The sequence below is a fragment of the Lithobates pipiens genome, unplaced genomic scaffold (assembly GCF_037356315.1).
Source record: "Lithobates pipiens isolate NorthernLeopardFrog02 unplaced genomic scaffold, aLitPip1_a1.2 Scaffold_67, whole genome shotgun sequence".
In the NCBI taxonomy this organism is placed as follows: Eukaryota; Metazoa; Chordata; class Amphibia; order Anura; family Ranidae; genus Lithobates; species Lithobates pipiens.
The window spans coordinates 492757-513241 of NW_027507889.1; the positions used below are offsets into that span (position 1 = coordinate 492757).

Consider the following 20485-nt stretch of genomic DNA (forward strand, 5'->3'; position numbering starts at 1 on the left):
CTACAGCAACATTAAAAAGGTATCTGGAATGTACTGGCTGTGTGGTACATGTGACAACATTCTCCCGTATTCTTCATTTGTCTGGGCTATGGGGTAGAGTGGCAAGACGGAAGCTTTTTTTTTTTTTTGAGAAAAACATCCAAGCCTGGCTAAATTTTCCAAAAACAGGCTTGGCACAAAAACACCACATCATCAAAAGAACACCATATCCACAGTGAAGCATGGTGGTGGCAGCATCATGCTTTGGGGCAGTTTTCCTTCAGATGTAACAGGTTTGTTATTCACCTGTAAATGCATACATTTACTACTTTAACTACTAGTGGAAATTGGCGCTGTACATCTCATACCACTATATGTACCAACCCCCTTTTTTCTTTTGCCCCCTCCCCACCTTTTTTTCCCCCCTTTAGGAATCCTCTAATTGGCAGTTGAAAGAATGGACTTTGTAGGAGTGTTAAATGCTTCTATCCAATTTAAGATCGCATTGTGACTCGACACGTACGAGTCCAAATCCTAATGCATCTACAACTTCACGCACTAATACACATCTAGGATTTGGAGCGGCACAAGCACTAAACCTACTACAGAACCCATCTGGGTCAGGTTCCACTTCCTTTTCTTCTGCCAGTCACAACAGATTTAGCTTTCACATGTTCTTTAGCTAGCACCACACTTGATGCCCAATGCTCCTACACCTTCCCTGACTTCTACGTCATAAAGTACACTTGATCCACATTTGACAGTATTAAGGACACAACCCTAACATTTTCTCCTGCCCTTCACATAGGACTTGATGTCGTCAACTTTACCCCCTTATGTTAAACCTAAGTAGGCATTTGGATTTATGCCACAGATTTGACTAGGGCTGCAACCAACAATTTTCATAATCGATTAGTTGGCCGATTATTGTTTAGATTAATCGGTTAATAGCCTTTTAAACAAAAAAAAAAGTGGGTCAAATTGATGGTCATTTTCAATCACAGTGACGGGAAAATTTGGAAATTGAAAATTCCTTTGACTAAGAAGTTTTCTGACAGTATGTAGTTTTCATTCAGAAATAGTTCATTTTAAAAACAAGTGAAAATTTCAAACAAAATTCTTTCAGCGAATGTACAAAGATTTTTCGTCTGAATATTCTCATCTGAAAATTGATCCGTGTGGCCAGCATAAGGCTCGGTACACCTATACAGTTTGCTTTTGATCTGCTTCTGCAGTGCGTTTTGATTTTTGCGCACGTGCATTTACTGCAATATGCATTTTTTTGGCCAAATTAAAAAACACAAATTGCTGAAAAAATGCATTACATGCTTTTCTGCAGCTTCTCTATTGAAGTGTAGTGAACAAATAAAGCACCATTTTGCGTTTAAAAGTCCCTGACCCTTTCAGATGTGAACGTGTCCTATAGGAAACCATGTAAATGAACTGTAGTGCATTTCTGCAAAAAGCACCATAAAACGCATAGATATGAACCAGGTCTAAGACATTTAGTAACATAATGGGGTTAACAAAATTAAAATGAGCCCTTTATAGTAGAAAAAAAAAAAGCAGATAATCACTACTGTAAGGGGTTCATTTTTTTACTGTAGAACTGTGAAAGTAATATTTACAGTAGCTCTGTACGATAAAGGGCTCATTCTAGGTTTTTTTAACCCCATTATGTTACTGGCCGATCAATTATGAAAATAGTAATCGATTTCATAATCGATTAGTTGACGATTAAGCGATTAGTTGTTTCAGCCCTAGATTTGACACTACGGGGGTCTCGTTCATTGTCCTGGCAGTTATCTCACAGGATCGGGGTGGGGGGACTGGAGGATACTTTAGCATGAGACTAAATGGATTGAACGCCTGAGTTTGTATAAGATTTATTACTGTTGTCTTGATTTTATTTTGGTCTAGTTTAATGTTCCTAGATTTTCCTTCTTAAGTGTACTACCTCATGGGCAACTATATAAAAAAATGTGTGTCATCCTGATTCTTGAATGTACATCTCTTGCTGTTGCTATGCCTCCTGTCACTCTCTCCCACCCCCCTTTTTTTAACCCTGTCCCCCCCTCCTTTTTCTCTCTTCCTTTTGTTATAGGTGTACCCCACCTTTGATTATACAAATTTTTGGTGATATAAGCGTCATCCAATCCCTTACCGCGGTCATATGTGCCTGGTTTAGATTTATATTGAGTTTGTTACTGTACCCTGCAATTTGATTGCAGTTTGTAATTTACTTGCTGGTTTATTATAGGGCTGAAACGCTTAATCGATATTATCGATAATCAATAATGAAAATCGTTGTCAACGATTTTCATTATCGATTAGTTGGTCCGCACCATGCGATCCGCTGGAGCTGGCGGCCATCTTGGTACACCCGGCAGCGGTGAGCTGCGCGCTGACGTCACCCCAGCACGGCGTTCAGCCTGTGTCAGCCCAAGTGAAGGAATTCTGGAGGAGTCACGCTGGATGCCTTGCCTGCCCTCATTCAAAACTTTTTATGCAGGTACCACTACATTACCTAATCTAACCTAATTACTATCTATTAGATAGCAGTTAATTATCTAATCCTATTTATGCCTTTCCACTTGCTTGGCACAGCCACATTGTTGATTTAAATAAAAAAGGTACAACACTATCTCCCCCCCACCCCCCCCCCCAATAAAACGCAGCTTATGACAAGCATAAAAACAGTCAGCATATCACTGACGATTTGCGCCAATAGGCATCCCGGGACTCATCACTGCGGTCTGTTTGGAGGAACTTTGATCAGTGGTGAGCTTGGCGCAAATCAGTGATATGCTGACTGTTTATGCTTGTAAAAAGCTGCATTTTATTGGGGGGGGGGGAGATAGTGTTATACCTTTTATTTAAACAATGTGGCTGTGGGGGGCGGGGATAGTGTTATTTTTTTTAATGATCCGAAAATTGATCCGATCCGTGACTCTGATGCGAGGAACAATCCGATCGTGAGTTTTTGATCCGTTGCACCCCTAGTCTGCACCTTCCCCCCCCTGCCGGTCCATTAGAATCATGTGCATCTTCCCGTGTCCTACGCATGCACCACGTCCATGACTACGCAGCTACGCCTGCTTGCATTCTCCACCCAGCTGACGTCCCGCCAGCAACGCGCCTGCGCTGCTTTCGGGTCCCCCTCTCCCCTCTACCCAGCAGCCTTCCAGCACTGCCATGATTGGAGGTTGTGCTCTGCACATGCGTGCATCCATCTCCCAGCTTCGGGGTGCCCTTCGCTCTATTTGGAGGAGTTGGCCGAGTCACGTGTGGCGGCTCCGGACTGAGACTCCGCCCCACACCACCCCGGCACACCGAGGAGGAGCCGCTGTCACAATGAAGGGGTGAGAAAACCCGAGACACCAGGGGGGGGGACACGTACGTGTGTGTGTGTATACACATATATATATACACATATACATACACTTTCAGTTTTTTTATCTGATTAATCGAATAATCGGACGATTAATCTATTATGAAAATAATCGTTAGTTGCAGCTCTAGTTTATTATACATTATATTATATATTTTGGAGATTACAGGCACAGCTTTTTCATCGGAGATACAAGATGGCACCCCAATGTGAATTGGACCCTGCTGACCCGGGAGACGCACGTTACAGCCACTGATATTGGGAGTCTGAAATCCGGAGACAGTGCGGCGATTTACGTGAATCTACCACCGACATACAACACCTGAGATAACGAGCGCAGTTGACCCACTGTCAAACGACAGATGTGTCGATTTTCTCTGGTAAGAGTATTTCTCTCTGAAATCACTCCAGATAAGTCGCTGTTCCCAGTCCAACTGAATTGTGTGGCTGTCTGATCTTTTTACTGGGAATACCAACACTGACACTTTTCCATTATCCATGTGGACTGTTTTGTTGGGACTTATATTACAGCCACTGATATCCACCAAGATTTGTGTGTGTATATGTATGTGTGTATATATATATATATATATATATATATATATATATATATATATATATATATATAGCAAGAGATGTACATTCAAGAATCAGGATGGACACACATTTTTTATATAGTTGCCCATGAGGTAGTACACTTAAGAAGGAAAATCTAGGAACATTAAACTAGACCAAAATAAAATCAAGACAACAGTAATAAATCTTATACAAACTCAGGCGTTCAATCCATTTAGTCTCATGCTAAAGTATCCTCCAGTCCCCCCACCCCGATCCTGTGAGATAACTGCCAGGACAATGAACGAGACCCCCGTAGTGTCAAATCTAGGGCTGAAACAACTAATCGCTTAATCGTCAACTAATCGATTATGAAATCGATTACTATTTTCATAATTGATCGGCCAGTAACATAATGGGGTTAAAAAAAACTAAAATGAGGAGCCCTTTATCGTACAGAGCTACTGTAAATATTACTTTCACAGTTCTACAGTAAAAAAATGAACCCCTTACAGTAGTGATTATATATATATATATATATATATATATATATATATATATATATATATATATATATATATATATATATATATATATATATATATATATATATATATATATACACATACATATATACACACACATATACATACATATATACACACACACACACACATATACACACACACGCATACATATACACACGCATACATATACACACACGCATACATATACACACACGCATACATATACACACACGCATACATATACACACACACGCATACACATACACACACGCATACACATATTAGCGAATATTTGCATTGTGTTTTTACGCATTTTTGCACATTTTGTCACATGCATGTGTTATAGTATTAGTTTTATTATCATCACTTCTCAACATACAATTTTTGGAGTTATTTTTCAATTCACTCACTAGCGCTACACCACCTTTCCCCCATTTTCACTGAACTTTGTTTGTTTGGGTGTTAGCTGTTGATCCCCACTTTGGCTACAGCGCAGTATCTTCCCCTAATTTCTAGTTTATTATACGTTTTATACATTAGAATATACTACATCTAACTTATTTTATGTCTTTTTGTTCCAGAAGCCTGGCAGTGGATTTCCTCTTGGTATTGTGCTTCGGATCCCTGTGACATACTGGTATGATGGTTGTGTGTGCGGCCAGAAAGCCGCAATACAGTATTTATATAATCTGATTGTGGGGTGCATTGTGGTCGGAGCCTTTGTGGTTCCCTTCTTTCCTCCCCCTAATTGTTCTAGTCATCTTACAGGCCAACCATCCTCTGCCCCACTATCTCCCCTTTTACCATCCCCGTGTTTGATGGGTCACATCTGCTCTAAGTGGCATTTTTCCATCAGTGGTAGTTCTGGCTGTTGGCCACTAGGGGGTGTGGGTGTGCACCTTGGTGATGGCCAAGTCAGCCACACACCTGTCTGGGGTGTGTATATAGAGCAGCCCTGTCTAGCTCTACAAGAGGGAATCCTTCACAGGCAGTCAGTTGTCTTGGTGCTCTCTGTTGCTTTCAGCTGCTTACAAATTTTCTGCAGATCAAGGTGTGTATTCCCTTCATCTACTATGAGGACTATCTTAGCTACTTTGTTGCTTCTTGGACTTGTTCTTACCAATTCCTAGATTGCTACAATATCAGTTTACCTTTCAGATCCAGTCATTGGATACATGTTTTAGGCCCCTTTCACACATGCGGACAGTATGTCCATATTTCATCCATCCGTTTGCGGATAAAATACAGACATACATGCATTCCTATGGGATAGCGGGTGTCTGTAGTTGAACATCCGCAGACACCCGATATCGTCCGCCTCAGCCATTGTCCGATTCTGCAGACGGAAGAAAATACTATTTTTCTATCCGTCTGCAGAGCGGATCGGATGAACATGGACAGATGGTCCGTGTTCATCCGATCCCCCATAGAGGAGAACTGTGAGCCGACAGGGCGGTACCTGCACAGTGTGCGAGGAGCGCCCGGTTATCTGCCGGCTCAGCGGGGACAAACGGAGCAATCCCCGCTGAGCAAGCCGATCATCAAGCGGTGGATCATTACTGATCTGTCCCATGTGAAAGGGGCCTTATTGTTTTTAGATAGAAAACTGTTAGGGCCAACTACCAGGAGCCCAGCACACAGTCTGTCTCCTTGCTTTAACTAAGATACCAGATGGCTTTGATTTGTTCACCTTAGTTTATTTAACAGGTGAGAGTAGCTAAGTGTCAAACGCCTCAATGTTCTTTGTATTATGAATACTAGGTACTATATATAGATATTAAACCCTTGTTATCATATGTTTGTGTTTGAGGTCACTGTGGTCTGTTTATGTTGGTTACTATTACATTAATACCATCTACTATCTGGCTACCTATGAGATCGCTCCTGTATGGTCTATGTGCAGAGGTAGGGCTTTTGGCCAATACTATTTGCCATCTTCCCTCGTCTGCTTTTATGCAGGAATTGGGTTTTTTCAAATCTGCTATCTTTTCTCAAATAATGGACACTTTGATGATATGGGGATATTCACCCTTGCTTTTTTTTTTTTTTTTTTTTTTTACAAATATTACTTTTTCCTGTTTAACGGGCACACCCCCACATTGAACCTTAAATCGCCAGTTGCATGTCACTTATGGGTATCTGCTGCATATTTACCCTTTGGGATGAATTCTGCTAAAAAATGTGGAACACTACCAATGTACTTTGTTAGATTACGCATATGCTTATATGTCACTCCCATCTTTTGTAGAACAGCTATTAAGCTCCCGATGAAGCATTCATATGCAAAAGATGTAGAGCAAGCGTGTTACTACATACCATACACTGTTGCAGGACTATGATGTTTGGCATTTTTTTTGCTGTTTTAGAGAGTAAAAGCAACAGTTTTGCATGTATTGACTCTGCAAAATAAAGTTTTAATGAAAATTCCCTTTTGTATCTTGTGTTTAATAAACTGTTATTTTTATAATCGGTGCCTATAAAGTCCATTTTTTTCTCCTTGTGCTTTTTGATCTAAAAATGTTATTCAACTGAGTTGTACAATTTACAGGTCACAAAGAAATAAAAAAAAAAAAAAAAAAAAAAGCTAAGAACAACTAATAGCGCAACACCATGACAGGCACAAATTTGGATAATTTTCTCAGGTTCCAGATGACTGAAAACATTTCTCCCATAAACACCTAGTTCAGATGTAGAAAACAGGAGCTTTGCCCCCGATCCCCTGCTCAGACACACAACACCCCGCTACCCCACCACCACATGTAGCCCTATACTCCCTATATACTTCATTCTTTACTCATCCAACATGCCCTTACATCTTTCCCCTTCTCCCAATTCATGTGCTAGGACCAGCGGCGGACTGACAACTCATGGGGCCCCCAGGCAATCAAATTATGGGGCCACACAGTATACACAAACACACCCACACACAGTATACACAGACATGTTTCTATTGGCTGAGAAGGTACTGGAGAGGTGGGGCAGCCCTGATGGGGCACCCTGGTGGCATGGGGCCCTCGGGCAGTGCCCGAGTGGCCCAATGGTCAGTCCGCCCCTGGCCCCTGTCTAATAGTTTTAGACCCAAAAAAGGAGATATACTCCTGTGCTTCCTCAGATCTACTCCAATACCACAGTGATCAGAAACCTCTAAGAATGTACACATTACTGTAACTTCACTTTTTATTTAATGGAGACTCACCAATACACAATATTTTAGAACATATCTATATAACAACAAAAAAAAAAAACACATACCTGCAGCAAGTGGTAAGGCAAGGTTACTTCAAGCTCAGCCAATCTGTGTGCAGGGTCCTCTTCATCTTCTGGTATATCCAAATCCTCTTCAGGAATGGTGTCCCATTTACCTTGATGAGCTACCAGCTGATGAACTAGTTCATATTGCTCAGGCAGTGCCAAACTTACCAAAGTCTGTTTGCCATGTCTAAAACTAATGCGCCTTCGCTTACAGGTGTCTGGGTCACAACATGTTCCAACTGGCAGAAGAGGATCACCCAAAAGAGCATTAACCACCTTGCCTCGGGCACTGCAGTTATGTCCCAGAACAAAGATACAGGGCCTGCAGCGTACAGTCAGTTTCAAGTAATCTTCCTCTTGTCTCTGAAAAGTGATGCTATGCAGCTGGCCTGAAAAGAAAAAAAAAAAAAAAAACAGCAAGGATGTAATACACAAGTCCAACCAAGTAGTACTAAACATTTTTTAAGTGTTGCTGAAGTAGCTTTAGGAAAAGGCATTCTCCTAAAACCCAATAAGATCAAAAAATGGTACTAAAATGAAAAGAAATTGGACATTTATAGAAATGAAGCTTTTTTAAATCAGGAGTAATTTAGATCAAGGTGGTAAACTGGTGTAACTTTAGCCATACACAAAATATATATACGGTAAACATGTTAAAGAGACTTATTCTTTAAAGAATTAAAAGGGGTTGTAAAGCTTTGTTTATTTTCTAAATAGGTTCCTTTAACCACTTCAGCCTCGGACCAATAGTCAGCCTAAACACCAGAGGTCTTTTTAAAATTTCGCACTGCACTGCTTTAACTGGTAATTACGCGGTCATGCAATGTTGTACCCAAACTAAATTTGCGTGCCTTTCTTCCCACAAATAGAGCTTTCTTTTGATGGCATTTGATTGTCTCTGCGATTTTTATTTTTTGCGATATAAATGGAAAAAGACCGAAAATTGAGAAAAAAAAATATATTTTCTACTTTTTGTTATAAGAAAAATCGAACTAAATGTTAGTCATACATTTAGGGCAAAATTTATTCAGCCACATGTCTTTAGTAAAAAAAAAAATGTCAATAAGCGTAGATTTATTGGTTTGCACAAAAGTTATAGCGTCTACAAACTAAAGTACATTTTCTGGAATTTACACAACTTTTAATTTACGACTGCCCATCTCACTTCTTGAGGTGCATAAATGGCAGTACAACCCCCCCCCCCCCCACTCCTCACTACCTATCACAGTTTCGAAGGCCATAAAATGCCAATAGCACAAACCCCCCCAAATGACCCCATTTTGGAAAGTAGATACCCCAAGCTATTTACTGAGAGGCATGCTGAGTCCATGAAATATTTTATATTTTGCCACAAGTTGCAGGAATATTAAAAAAAACTTTTTTTTTTTTTTGCACAAAGTTGTCACTAAATGATATATTGTTCACACATGCTATGGGCATAAGTGAAATTACACAAAATTAATTCTGATGCTTCTCCCGAGTACGGGGATACCACATGTGGGGGACTTTTTGGGAGCCTAGCCACGTACGGGACCCCGAAAACCAAGCACTGCCTTCCGGATTTAAATGTAAAACGCTATCAAAAAAACTGTTAGCGATCGCAGGGATCAGGCCTGACTCTGCAATCGCTGCAGTTATGTGTTTAGTGTTTTGTAAGTGACAGTGATCGACCGATACTGCACTTGGGTGGGCTGGGCGGAGGGGCAAAACGCAGGTGCTAGCAGGTATCTGGGCTGATCCTGCTAATGCGTTTTTTTGGAATCCTAAACTGCTGGGGACGCCAATATAGATCTGATTAGATCAGATATTGATCTGTTCAGATTCTATACCACTATGGGAGGTGTATGCTTTGCACGTGGGTGTTAGCGGTACTGTCACTAACCTAGCGCTGCCTGGGGCGACGCAGACCCTGACCCTAAAACCTAATTGATATCACCCGCCGGGTGATCAGGGGGTTAAACCTTTATTGGGTAATAAATGGTGGGTGCCCTGATGCTATAAAAAGCAAACTAACCAGAGTCACCCGTAACACTTACACGGTGATCACTGGTGAAAGGGTTAACTAGGGGCAATCAGGGGGTTCAAATTTTTATTAGGTAGTATATGGGGGTCCCTGGCGCTATATAAAAACCTGACGGGGAACCTAAATAACTGGCTAACTAGCATCACCAGTGACACTTATACGGTGATTGCTGGTGAAAGGGTTAACTAGGGGCAATCAGGGGGTTAAAACCATTATTGGGTAGTATATCTGGGTACCTAGCGCTATAAAAACCTGGCGGTGAACCTAAAAAAATAACTAGTGAATTAGCGACACCAGTGCCACTAATGCAGCGATCAGAAAAATGATCGCTTAGTGACCAAAAGGGGGTGAAAGGGTTAACTCTAGGGGCAATCGGGGGGTTAAACCTTTATTGGGGGGGGTAGGGGGCTACTCTGGACCTAACACTAACTGCCCTGACACTTTTTACTGTCACAACTGACACTGAATGCAGTGATCAGTAAATAAATGATCACTGCAATCAGCGACACCGACTGGGAGGGGGGGCGGATTTTTGTGCCTATATATGTTAGTGTAGTGTTTGGTGCATTTACTTTCAGTGTTCTCCTCGTAGTCGGTTGAAAAAGACCGCCCCAAGGAGAATGACATCACTTCCTCCCTGCCTGTGTTTACTATACACAGCGGGAGGAAGCTTCTCATTCAGCGAAACGGACCGCCGCATCCAGCGGGAGGGGGTCCAATCGGACCCCCCACCCGCTGGAAGGCAAGCACGTACATGTACGTGCTTGTGCCTGTACATGGCATTCTGATGACGTACATTCCCATGCGGCGGTCCTTAGGTGGTTAAGCTAGTGCATTGTTGGTTCATTTACCTTTTCCTTAGATTTCCCTTTTAAATGTTTCTTTGTCTGAATTTCTCACTTCGTTTCTCCTCAGTAAACTTCACACCATCATCCAAGTGGCGTTTAGTCAGCCAGAACAGCTTACTGAGGAGGAATAGGAAGTGAGAAATTCAAAGAAAAAACCATTTAGAAGGGAAATCGAAGGAAAAAAAAAAAAGTCTAAGTGAACCAACAATGCACTAGCTTAAAGGAACCTACTTAGGAAAAAAAAAAAAGAAAAAAAAAAACCTTTACAACCTCTTTAAATACCTTTACAACATGTCAAAATGGCCTTGCTCCTTGCAATGTTTTGCAAAGAGCAGCCCTTAACCTCCTCCGAGGTCTCCTACCAGCATTCCTTGCTCTTGCCTTGATAGCAAGATATATTTTTGCTATAGGGGCACTTCTGCAGGCTTGATCCTGAGGAGAAAGGATCCTTTCTCCTCAGTGTCCCATGAGACATCAATCTGCTGTCGACTGTGTCCCATGAGGAAAAAGAAAACCTGAGGCACATTGATAAACTTGCCTGTGGGGGACAGCACACCACCACAACATTCACTGGCAGGATCAAAAACATAAAATAATAAAGAGAAGGACATGACTGATTGTAAATAGCTCTCTACAGTGATTTGATCTAGTACATGAGCAATTTTGCCTGTACAGTACTTGCACACTTTCAAAGTAGTATTGCCATAGTTTTCCAATTCTAGAATCCCACAGAGGACCAACTGCATAGAGTACCTTAGCCCAGGGGTTGACAAATTTGCTTGGAATCTAGGAGCCAGCTAAAAAAGTTAGGAGCCAGGTCCGTGACGGCGATCTGGACCTGTCCCTGGCCTGACATGGAGACGAGTGAGGGGAAGATAGCGCCCCCAGCCCCCCACCTGTCTCCAAGTCATTGCCCATAGCTCTTAGAGGGACATTTTTAAATTGCATTTTAGTGTAAATATGAGATGTGAGGTCTCTCTGACCCCAGATCTCATATATAAAAGAGGACCTGTCATGCTTTTTTCTATTACAAGGGATTTTTACATTCCTTGTAATAGGAATAAAAGTGACACACATTTTTTTTTTTTTTTTAAAAGAACAGTGAAAAAAATAAAAATAAAAGTTAAAATAAGAAAAAAAAATTGGTTTTAAATGCGCCCCGTCTTGCCAAGCTTGCGTGCAGAAGCGAACGCATATATGAAAGCGGTGTTCAAACCACACATGTGAGGTATCGCTGCGATCGGTAGAGTAAGAGCAATAATTCTAGCCCCAGACCTCCTCTGTAACTCAAAACGTGCAACCTGAAGAATTTTTTAAACGTCGCCTATGGAGATTTTAAAGGGTAAAAGCTTGTCGCCATTCCATGAGCGGCCGCAATTTTGAAGCGTGACATGTTGGGTATCGATTTACTCGGCGTAACATTATCTTTCACAATATATAAAAAAAAAAAATTGGGCTAACTTTACTGTTGTCTTTTTTTTTTTTATTAAATAAATTTTTTTTCCCCAAAAAAAGTGCGCTTGTAAGTCCGCTGTACAAATATGGTGTGACAGACAGTATTGCAACGACCACCATTTTACTCTCTAGGGTGTTAGAATAAATTAAAAAAAAAAAAAATTTTTTATATATATATATATATATATTTTTTTTTTTTTTGTTTTGTTTAGGGGTTCTAAGTAAAGGGATGGAGAAAGACTGGCCCATTAACATTGTTGGTTGTAATTCCAACGGCCACCACAAGAGGGCGCCAGATTCCAGAAGGAGCCATAGGATCACAGAAGGCCTCAAAGCCGGGGGCTCAATTACCGGCCGCCTGCGGCGCGGCCCGACGCGATCGCGCGGGGGGGGGGGGTCCACGGAGACGGGATACCCCCAGCTATGCTGCCCCAGGCGCAAGGTCGCTGATTCTAGTCGCCAATGCGACCTGGCGACCGGGTTTTGTCGAGCACTGCCTTAGCCACTTCAATACCGGGCACTTAAACACCTTCCTGCCCAGACCAATTTTGAGCTTTCAGCGCTGTCGCACTTTGAATGACAATTGCGCGGTCATGCTACACTGTACCCAAATTAAATTTTTATCATTTTTTTCCCACAAATAGAGCTTTCTTTTGGTGGTATTTGATCACCTCTGCGGTTTTTATTTTTGCTAAACAAATAAAATACCGAAAAGTTTTAAAAAAAAATTTTTTGTTTGTTTCAAAACTTTGCAAATAAGTAAGTTTTCTCCTTCACTGATAGGGTTGCAATGATAAGGCGGCACTGATGGGCACCGATATGTGGCACTGATGAGGTGGCATTGATGGACACCGATATGTGGCACTGATAAGGTGGTACTAATGGGCGACATGGATGGGCACTGATAGGTGGCACAAATTGGCATGGGTAGGCGGCACAGGTGGGCATGGGTAGGCGGCACAGGTGGGCATGGATGGGCACTGATAGGCGGCACAGACGCGAGTGACGAAAAGCCGATCACTGGCTTTTCCCATTTACACTGTGATCAGCCGTGATTGGACACGGCTGATCACATGGTAAAGAGTCTCCGTCGGAGACTCTTTACCGAGAACGTAGTTGCCGGGTGTCAGACTGACACCCCGCAACAACGATCGCCGCGATGCGCGCCCCTGGGGGCGCGCAGCGGCTCATAATCCTGATCACATCATATGACGTCCAGTCAGGATTATGCAACCACTTTGCCACCGTCTATTTGTTATAGGGCGGGCGGCAAGTGGTTAATCCGATTCATGCTATGGTTGCCCAGTAATGTGGTGGTAAACACCTGCCCTCCACTCTGGCAAGGCTGATGAGGGTCCTACAACAGTAGATTAAGGCTGAACTTTCAGACACACAGCTTCAGGCTGGACCTATTTAGACTTTGCTCTCATTTACGGTGGAAGCTGCATGATGTCTGGACACCAGGTAGGTATAAAGCTAAATTTCTTCTTTAGGTCTCGGTGCAGATGCAGTGGCCACATCCATGGCTTGTCTTCACTCAATGCCATCAATGATGGTGGCGGCCCTTTTCCATGCAGAGAACTAGCTGGTTGTTTGCTGGCATAATTGCATTTAGGGCTGCAACTAATGGCCATTTTCATAATTCATTAGTTAGCCGATTGTTTTGATTAAATCAGATCAAATAAAAATTAAAAATATAAAAAATAAAAACACGACGACCTGCAATACTATTCTGCAGATTTTCAGACAGGACTACTAATATAATGCATGACAGAGTCCCTTGTCATATACAGGTATCCTGCCGTGTCTATTTCACCTGGGGCCACCAATGACGGGGCACACTATCCCCCCCCCCCCCAAACACCAATGGAGCACTATTTGCCCCCCCCACTCCCCAGAACACCAATGATGGGGCATTCCACCGTGCAGTTCATTTTGCACAGGGTGGTCCTGGTCCTCCAATTCTGGGGACCCTCAGGGGCGCTGGTGGCTCATCCCCACATAAAGAATCAACGTTGGATAAGTGCTCTTGGTGGACACCCATGTGGGCACACTCCTGATTCCCGCATCTGTGCCCATTCACACAGAATGTAGGACTTAAGCCCGTCGCTGGATTTTATTGACGGGGGGGGGGGGCATGTGAACTGCAGCACCACAGAATATGAAAATACTTTGTTTACCTCTTGCCAAAACAAGCGAGACAAGCCATTTCAAAAACCCCATGTGATCAACACTCATTGCCTTCTAGGCAAGAACATCTTTACACTATTACAAAAAAGCAACAGAGGCCAGCCAAAAGTTGAATAAAAAGCTTTCAGAGAGGAAGAGAAGAAAAAAAAAAAAAGGTTAGAGTATTTAACATATCAAGCAGGCTTTAGCTTACAAGAAGACACTAATATATATATATATATATATATATATATATATATACACACACACACACACACACACACACACACACACATATATACATACATATATACACACACACACATACATATATACACACACACACACACACATAACCTTGCAAAAGTATTCGGCCCCCTTGAACTTTTCAACCTTTTGCCACATTTCAGGCTTCAAACAGATATAAAATTTAAATTTTTGTGAAAAAATCACCAACAAGTGGGACACAAATTGTGAAGTGGAACGAAATCTATTGGATAATTTAAACTTTTTTTTTAGCAAATAAAAAAACTGAAAAGCGGTGCGTGCAAAATTATTCGGCCCCTTTACTTTCAGTGCAGCAAACTCACTCCAGAAGTTCAGCGAGGATCTCTGAATGATCCAATGTTGTCCTAAATTACTGATGGTGATAAATAGAACCCACCTGTGTGTAATCAAGTCTCTGTATAAATGCACCTGCTCTGTGATAGTCTCAGGGTTCTGTTGAAAGCGCAGAGAGCATCATGAAGACCAAGGAACACGCCAGGCAGGTCCGTAATACTGGTGGAGAAATTTAAAGTGGTTGTAAACCCTTACAAACCACTTTGACCTACAGGCAAGCTAGATTAAGGCTTACCTGTAGGTCCAAGCAATATCTCCGAAAACGGGCACCGCTGTCTACGGCGCATGCGCCATAGACAGCGGTGCGCAGGTGCACTGAGCGCGGCATTTCCAAGAATGGAGCTGCCGCGCGCGTCGACTCCCGTGCGCATGCGCGGGAGTGACCTCGCCGAATGACAGCGGCGGAGCTGCGAGACGCCACCAGCAAAATGGATGCGACGGACTACAGGGGACAGCGGCGACTTCGCTGGCTCCTGTGTCAGGTAAGTGACACATAATGGGCAACTATGCGATGCATAGTAGTCCATTATGCTTTGCCTTTGCAGGGAATGAAAGAGGAAGTAAACCCATCAGGGTTTACTTCCTCTTTAAAGCCGTATTTGGATACAAAAAGATTTCCCAAGCTTTAAACATCCCAAGGAGCACTGTGCAAGCGATCATTTTAAAATGGGAGTATCAGACCACTGCAAATCTACCAAGACCTGGCTGTCCCTCTAAACTTTCAGCTCAGACGAGGAGAAGACTGATTAGAGATGCAGCCAAGAGGCCCATGATCACTCTGGATGAACTGCAGAGAACTACAGCTGAGGTGGGAGAGTCTGTCCATAGGACAACAATCAGTCGTACACTGCACAAATCTGGCCTTTATGGAAGAGTGGCAAGAAGAAAGCCATTTCTCAAAGATATCCATAAAAACTCTAGTCTAAAGTTTGCCACAAGGCACCTGGGAGACACACCAAACATGTGGAAGAAGGTGCTCTGGTCAGATGAAACCAAAATCGAACTTTTTGCCCACAATGCAAAACTATATGTTTGGCGTAAAAGCAACACAGCTCATCACCCTCAACACACCATCCCCACTGTCAAACATGGTGGTGGCAGCACCATGGTTTGGGCCTGCTTTTCTTCAGCAGGGACAGGGAAGATGGTTAAAATTGAGGGGAAGATGGATGCAGCCAAATACAGGACCATTCTGGATGAAAACCTGTTGGAATCTGCAAAAGACCTGAAACTGGGACGGAGATTTATCTTCCAACAAGACAATGATCCCAAACATACAGCAAAATCTACAAAGGAATGGTTCACAAATAAACGTATCCAGGTGTTAGAATGGCCAAGTCAAAGTCCAGACCTGAAACCAATCGAGAATCTGTGGAAAGAGCTGAAAACTGCTGTTCACAAACGCTCTCCATCCAACCTCACTGAGCTCGAGCTGTTTTGCAAGTTAGAATGGGCAAGAATTTCAGTCTCTCGATGTGCAAAACTGATAGAGACATACCCCAAGCGACTTGCAGCTAATCGCTGCAAAAGGTGGCTCTACAAAGTATTAACGCAAGGGGGCCGAATAATTTTGCACGCCCCACTTTTCATTTTTTTATTGGTTGAAAAAGTTTCAAAAATTCAATATAGATTTCGTTCCACTTCACAATTGTGTCCCACATATTGGTGATTCTTCACAAAAAATAAAAATTTTATATCTTTATGTTTGGAGCCTGAAATGTGGCAAAAGGTTGAAAAGTTCAAGGGGACCGAAAACTTTCGCAAAGCACTGTACATACATACACACCCCTTTTAGAAAAGAAAGTTCAAACTCCAAAACTACTTGCACATGGGCATCTCGAGTCAGCCGCATAGCATCCCACCCCTTTCAGGCACCTCCAGCCCTGGTGCTAGCCAACTGAAATCTATGACCGGCTGAACTACAGAGCAGCTGGATACTGTACGAAGGGGTACCGTATATACTCGAGTATAAGCCGAGATTTTCAGCCTCTTTTTTGAGGCTGAAAGTGCCCCCTCGGCTTATACTCGAGTCGCCGCTGTCTGACTGCTCGATCAGCGTATCGAGCAGACAGACGGCGGACATTAATTTTCAAAAGCCGCGCCTCCTTCTCCGCCTCCGCCTGTGATAGGCGGAACACTGAATTTCCCAGCAGTCAGTGTTCCGCCTATCACGGACATCCGCTCATTCTCATACTACGGACGAGTATGAGAGGATGTCTGTGATAGGCGGAACACAGGCTGCTGGGAAATTGAGTGTTCCGCCTATCACAGGCGGAGGCGGAATTTTGAATTGTAGAATGGCCGCCGAGAAGAGCGGCGATCCATCGGCACGGGACGGAGGAGGCACGGCACGGCACGGGACGGAGGAGACACGGGACGGAGGAGGCACGGCACGGGGGAGGCACGGCACGGGACGGAGGAGGCACGGCACGGGACGGAGGAGGCTCGGGACGACGGCGGCTCGGGACGGAGGCTTGGGACACAGGTAGGCTGGACACACACACACAAGGCTGCACGGACACACACACACACACACACACACACACACACACACACACACACACACACACAGGGATGGATGGATGGATGGATGGATACACACACACACACACACACACACAGGGATGGATGGATGGATGGATACACACACACACACACACACACACACACACACAGGGATGGATGGATGGATGGATACACACACAGGGATGGATGGATGGATGGACACACACACAGGGATGGATGGACGGACACACACACAGGGATGGACGGACACACAGGGATGGACAGCCATGTCTCACCCTCGGCTTATACACGAGTCAATAAGTTTTCCAGTTTTTTGGGGGTAAATTGGGGGCCTCGGCTTATACTCGGGTCGGCCTATACTCGAGTATATACGGTACTTGCACTTAGTGCACCACGGGTTCAGGACAAATTCCCCAAAATAATTCCTGACTAAAATTTGTAGATATCAGTACACATAAGCCAATATACACAAGTGAGAGTGCATACACGAGTAAAGCCACCTACACCCCATTCAAACTGAAAATTTTCACTTGAAACTGCTGTTACTAGGCAGTCTTTCTAATCTGCCTCTTCATATTCCGCAGTGCTTCGTCCTCTTCGGTGAGTGGCCTCGTTGCCTTCTGGGACATGCGTCACAGAAAACGGGGCCATTCCCAAAGCGCCGCGCGACTCGCGCATGCGCAGTAGGAAACTGGCAGTGAAGCTGCAAGAATCCACTGCCTGTTTCCCTTTAAGATGGAGGAGCCGGCAGCTAATCCAATGGACAGATCGGCCTCGGGGTGGCCGACATCGCGGGATCGCTGGACAGGCAACTGTCCTTAATAAAAGTCAGCAGCTACAGTGTCTGTAGCTGATGACTTTTTTTTTAAATATTGGCCGGAACACCCCTTTAACTTCCTATCCTAAGGGTCCTTTCACACAGGGCGGATCAGTTCTGATCCGCCCCGTGGATATCCGTTTGCTCAGCGGGGATCACTCAGTCGATCCCCGCTGAGCAGGGAGATGACAGGTCCGTCTCTGCACACTGCGCAGGGACAGACCTGTCACAGCGCCGCTCTCCCCTATGGGAGATCGGATGACGAAGGGCCGCAGTGCCCGTCGTCACCCGATCCGATGGCGGATGGAAAAATAGCTTTTTCCTCTGTTACACTTTCGGATCGGAGCGGGTCGGATGTCAGCGGACGTGTCACCGCTGACATCAGACGTTCTATGGAAAAACTGACAGGCGGGCCTGAACGGGACGTCAGTGTGAAAGGGGCCTTAAGGTGACAACACTGACCAAGTGCATTTCTGCATAAGCAGCTTTGTCATCCTAGTGAAATGCAGAGACTGTTGCCAAATACATTATACCAAACAAGATTCAGCTTACAAGCAAACAACCTTGTGAAACAGACACTGACCAATTTATACAAAAAAAAAAAAAAAAAAAAAAAAAACACATCAAGCCCTTTAAGAAAAGGACTTTAAAAATCCAAAGCTACATATGGACTTATCAGATTGATTTAACAGCAGAGCAAACCAGATAGTATGACTATAGACCAGTGATGGCGAACCTTGGCACCCCAGATGTTTTGGAACTACATTTCCCATGATGCTCAGCTACACTGCAGAGTGCATGAGCATCATGGGAAATTTCATTCCAAAACATCTGGGGTGCCAAGGTTTGCCATCACTGCTATAGACCGATCAAAAATTCAGGTAACTGCAGGAACCTTCTGAATTACAATTTATGGTCGTTCACTTACAGCCAACCTAGGGATCGACTTTAGCTGAACAGGATTATTGAAAACACTACTCAATCAGCGGGCTGCAGTGCTGACTAGTGTATTTTGATAGTGCAGTCCTCCTACTGGCAGAATACAATAGCCCAGAAGGGAGGATTCCTCTATACACACCACTTGTGTGGATAAAAAAATCCATTACTTCATAAAAACAACCGATCTATGCCCAGCCTAAGTCAGTTTGAGAAAATAAATGCCAAGGCTTATATCCATGCATTATACTGTGTGAACAATAAAGCAACTTCAATTAGTATGAATAATTTACCATAATAAAAGTGACTGCACATGTATACAAGACCAAAACAAGAGCACTCAAAAGACCATGCAAATTTAGAAAAAGGCTCAGATAGTGCAATGCATTATATAAGGGCTTGAATATAAAAACAGAACAAAAAACAAGACCACTCAAAAGGCAAGCCAAATATACCTACATGTACACCACTGTTCCCCAGGAGACAGCAGCGCGCATCTGACATCTGTATACTCCACCCCACTCTACGCATTTCATCCCATCATCACACAAATGCTTGCTGCTGTGTCCTGGTGAGCAGTGGCAGGCATGCAAGTATTTGGCTGGCCTTTTGGTTCTGCTTTTATAATCAAGTCCCTATATATTGCACCAAGTCATCTTCTCAATTTGTATGGTATTTGAGAGACTGGTTGGCTGTTTGGAGTGGCAGTGGTCCATCCAGTAGTGGAGCAGCGTTTCTCCTGGAAGTTCATGTGGTTAACAGGCAAAAGGGTAAATGGACAGATGTGACCTGAGCAGCAGCCTCTCTGCAGAATAGATTCCTATGAGCAAGTTATACCCCTGTGAGATTCTGTGTGTGGTAAGTGCGCTACTTACCTTAACCACTTTCAGACCGGACCATTTTGCTGGTAAATGACCAGAGGTCTTTTTACACTTTGGCACTGCGCTGCTTTAACTGGTAATTGCGCGGTCATGCAATGTTGTACCCAAACAAAATTTTCGTCCTTTTCTTCCCACAAATAGAGCTTTCTTTTGATGGTATTTGATTGCCTCTGCGATTTTTATTTTTTGCGATATAAACGTAAAAAGACCGCAAATTTTGAAAAAAAATGATATTTTCTACTTTTTGTTATTAGAAAAATCCAATAAACTCAATTTTAGTCATACATTTAGGCCAAAATGTATTCAGCCACATGTCTTTGGTAAAAAAAAAAAAAGTCAATAATTGTATATTTATTGGTTTGCGCAAAAGTTGTCACATCTACAAACTAAGGTACGTTTTCTGGAATTTACGCAGCTTTTAGTTTACGACTGCCTATCTCATTTCTTGAGGTGCTAAAATGGCAGGGCAGTACAAAACCCCCCCAAATGACCCCATTTTGGAAAG

The 20485-nt window shown here is 43.3% G+C and overlaps 1 long non-coding RNA gene across 3 annotated transcripts in view; it reads right to left on the reverse strand.

Annotated features, from left to right (window-relative positions):
• LOC143959116 (uncharacterized) overlaps positions 1-20485 on the reverse strand; it is a 126274-nt gene that overhangs the window by 29879 nt on the left and 75910 nt on the right. For all 3 annotated transcript variants that reach the window (XR_013270176.1, XR_013270178.1, XR_013270177.1), the window contains exon 2: positions 7705-8093. This is a non-coding gene — a long non-coding RNA (uncharacterized LOC143959116). The remainder of the gene's footprint in view (positions 1-7704; positions 8094-20485) is intronic.